Source organism: Octodon degus, unplaced genomic scaffold (assembly GCF_000260255.1).
Source record: "Octodon degus isolate 3935 unplaced genomic scaffold, OctDeg1.0 scaffold00011, whole genome shotgun sequence".
Classification (NCBI taxonomy): domain Eukaryota; kingdom Metazoa; phylum Chordata; class Mammalia; order Rodentia; family Octodontidae; genus Octodon; species Octodon degus.
In genome coordinates this window covers 25,273,756-25,277,547 of record NW_004524587.1, presented here as the reverse complement: position 1 = coordinate 25,277,547, position 3,792 = coordinate 25,273,756, and the positions used below count along the sequence as shown (strand labels likewise).

The following is a 3,792-nucleotide window of genomic DNA, read 5'->3' as shown; positions in this document are numbered from 1 at the left end:
ACAGGGCTAGGATTCAAGCCCAGGGGTCCCTCTGTGCAGAATGCTGTGTGGAGTGGCAGACACATAAATGTGTGAGAGGCAAACCCTCCTTATTTTAGGACCTGCAGGAAAAACAAGAGCCGAACATAGAGAGGGCGCTGACTGTTGGCACTAGCGAGACCTAGCATGTCTCCCTGCAGTCCAAAGACTACATTATGGGTGGCTTCCAAGACCTCCCAGAATTCAGGCTAATTCTCACTTCTGTCCCTCCTGCCTTTCACATACGTCCTCAGGAAAATAACCAAACTCCTACCCTTGAAATGCTCCCGCCCTCCTTGCCAGCCCCTTCTCGGGTCCCTTCCATCCTCAGATGCTCACTGTGGCTTTCTTGCAGCCATGTGAGGGCCTAGCACTGCTCTGCCTGGTTTCCTTTCGGCTTTCTTTCATGTGCGACCATCATGGCACCAGTACTGCTCTCTGACGCTAGACTACCGGGCTCCGAGGGCTTGTTATTACTATCATTATTGATACCAGGAAATGAACTCAGGTCCCTGTGCCTGCCAGGCAGGTGCTGTGCTGCTGAGCTATCTCCCTGGCCTCCGATCTTGTCGCTAACTGACCACCACTGTGGCAGCTCTGGAATGAATGCTTTATGTCATTTAGTCTTTGATATCACCCTCCACTTTACTGAGGAGGAAGCTGAGTCCCAGGAGCATTAAGCCATTCAGCATTTTACCTGGGGTCTTACAGCAATGTGTGGTGCAGCTGGGATTTAAAAACTAAGCAGAGGGGGCCTGGCCCTAGCTCAGGCCTTTAAGTGGCTGCTTCCACAAAGCTGTCAGCCTCAGGTTGCTGGAGTTCGAACCTCACACCTCTCCCGCTGGCCAAAAGTGCCCTGAAGGCACTCGAGCAACAACAACAACAAAAAAAAAAACAAACAAACAAACAAAAAAAAACTAAGCAGGAATCCCCAGTAACACAAAGAAACAAATAATAACAACATCAACAGCAACAAACCCTGGCCTGTCTCACATCCACCTGCTTGTGCTTGAGCCAGCCCTGGCCCCAAATGGCACCACAGACATGGCTGCCTCTGATACCCTGCTTGTCCTCTTCATTCTGGGCAAACACAGGTGAATCGCACTTTTCCTCTTGACCTTGGTCCCTTCTTTTTTCAGAACCGGGGATTGAACTCAGATCCTTGTGTTTGCCAGTCAAGCACTTATCCTACTGAGCCATCTCCCCAGCCCCCCTTGGTCCCTTCTTGAAAACCAGGAAGAAGTGTCTTCCTCCCAGAATTCTGAGGTGCTCTTGGGAACCCAGCCCTGAAAACTGACCCTCAGTATTTCTAAAGTTCAGCTACAGCCTGAAACTCCCAAGAAAATGATAGTTTTAAAGAACCAAGCCTAAGGTCAGATGAAAAGCAGCCCTGCGCAGGCAGTCTGTCCCATGGGACTTGGATTAGACTCTTAATCCTCACTGCTGACTTCTTCCACCTCCCGGTTTTCTGACCTGGGGCAAAATCACTTCACTCCTTCCACCCCTTTAAGCTCCTGTGAAGACTGTGTTAGTCCCCGTGAGGACTGAGCACTCAATAAGTGGTCTTAGGGTCGGGGTGTAATTCAGTGGTACAGCAAATGTTTAGCGTGCGTGAGGTCCTGGGTTCAATTTCCAGCAATCCTCTGCCCCAGAAGGGGTCATGGCTTTTGTTATGTTTACAAATGTCTCTTTCCATTTTGCCTACCCCTCACCATGCCTAAGAATCCTCAACCCTGAGCAAACAGAAAGCAAATATAATCATCAGACTGGGGCCTGGTGGTATGTGGCAGGTAACAATGGGCACAAAGGCCCTGGGGCAGCTGGTTGGAGGAGGAGCAGGATGGAGGCCAGTTAGAGGGGCAGAGGCAGGGCTGGGGAGGTAGATTTGTGGGAGAGTATGTACGCACAAACAAGGCCCGGGGTTGGATCCCCAGCACAATCCAAGCCAAAAGGTCACGCCCGATGAGTAATGAGGAGCCACTCCCAGGGGGCAGCTTTGGCTTACTTGCCACCTGGGTTGGCAAAATCCTCCAGATTCTTTCTCCAGCCTCTTCATTTCTCAGCCCTAATCTCAGGGCATTCAGATAAAACTCATTTCTTTCTGCACTTTCCCTCTCTGGTTTATTCTTTGTAGCCCATAATGAAGAGAAGGAAAGTGGTCAGGTCCTGCCCAAAGCACAAGCTAACCACTGCCAATCACACAGCCATTTCTTCTGCTGTGCCCACTCCCCTGTGTAGTGCCTACTTGGTCCCCTAGGGATGCTTCCCAGTTGCTTCTTCTTATGAGGGGACAAACAAAACTGGAAACTGCACCCCCACCCCCCAGTAATGAGAAAGTGCAGGTGTACCTGCCATGAGACACATGACCACAGCACACAGCCCTAGAGGGGATGCCCCTCTGCTGTGGCCGAATTCAGAAAGATCACACCTCACCACAGGACTTCATCCTGTTATACAACCTGCCCCTCAACCACCAACTCAGAAAAAAAAAAAAAATCCAAGCAGTAAGTAGTGAAGATAGCATCTTGGGACTCTCAGGATGTCCTGGCCAGCTCCAGAGCGGCCTGAGGCCACCTCCTCCACTTGCTCAGCCCTTGAGGGCGGCTGGGTAGCTTGTATAAAGGCATAGGCCCAAGGGTCTCCTGAGTCTCCAGGGAGCACGTTTCCTTTTTGGCTCCCCCACCTCCATGCTCCCGACACACAGGAGCTCAAGGGGAGGTCCTCGCAGATCTAGGGGCCAAGCGGTGCTCACATCGCCACCACCCATCACCCAGCTCCCTTGTTTCCAGCTTACTTGTTCTCTTTCTCTGGTGAACTTCTTGGCTATGGTGGAGGGTGACTGATCCTTCTCCCCAAATGTCTGGGATCTGGTTCTCCTCACTTCCCTTTGGACTCGACTCCTTTCTCAAGACTACCTAAAATCTGCAGTCAGCAAAGAGAAGGGTTTGGGCTGTTTATGGGCTGGCTCAGCCGAGGGGCTAGTGGAAGTGAACAAACAGCCCCACACCAACTCAGGGCAGGACGTGCGGGAGCAGATAGGGGTCAAGGCTTAGGGTGGGAGAGATAAAATCATAGTGGGTTCTCCGCAGGGCCCCAGCCAGAAGCCCGGCGCCCCATGCCCGGGACACAGAGAGCTGCAACATGACAGAAGACCCCTGGGAGACCACCCAGGGCGGGGTCCCAGTCCAGCCCGGAGTTGGAGCTCTGATATACAGGGGTTGGGTTGCACTGGATGGTGGGCCTGGAGCGGGTCGGGGCGATTCCCAGGCCTGAAGTGAGGTCGGTGGGCGACGTCGGGTAACCAGCGAGGAGCTCCCAGGACTTGATCCCGGCCTAGGGCCAGCTGCAGTCTGGCCCTGCACAGCCACTGCCACAAAGGGCGGGCATGAGCGAGACCAGAATCTGGAGCCCCGCAGGAAACAGAACTGAGTTTTGCCTCAGCGGGGGACACCAGGGACCCTGGCACCTGACGCGTCCTCCCTCCCGGGTCCCACCTCCTGCCACCTACCTAGGGTGCTTAATTCCCGGGGAGCCGGCAGTGGAGACACGTGAGCACGGATCACATGACAGCCTGATTGGGGGCCTGCCGCGGGTCACTCTGGGAGTTGTAGTTTCCAGTGTCAGTCTTGGACACCCAGCTCCCTGAGCCGTCAATCTGACAGCACTATCCTGAGCCAGCCAGCCCGTGTTTATTTCGCTATTTTTAAGCCTGGCCTCTTGAACAAGCCAGACATTGCCCTCTCCTTGGAAGAGCGTAGAAGGTTTGGCACTTTC

At 53.5% G+C, this 3,792-nt stretch overlaps 1 protein-coding gene across 2 annotated transcripts in view; it reads right to left on the bottom strand.

Annotated features, from left to right (window-relative positions):
• Slc38a7 (solute carrier family 38 member 7) overlaps window positions 1-3,581 on the bottom strand; it is a 13,413-nt gene extending 9,832 nt beyond the window's left edge. Inside the window, exons 1-2 of one of the 2 annotated variants that reach the window (XM_023709389.1) lie at window positions 3,527-3,581; window positions 2,813-2,940 (exon numbers count right to left, since the gene is read on the bottom strand). The gene's annotated coding sequence lies outside the window, so the exon portion shown is untranslated. The remainder of the gene's footprint in view (window positions 1-2,812; window positions 2,941-3,526) is intronic. The other variant, XM_004625919.2, reaches the window with a different exon arrangement.
• Between the last annotated feature and the right edge of the window lie 211 nt (window positions 3,582-3,792).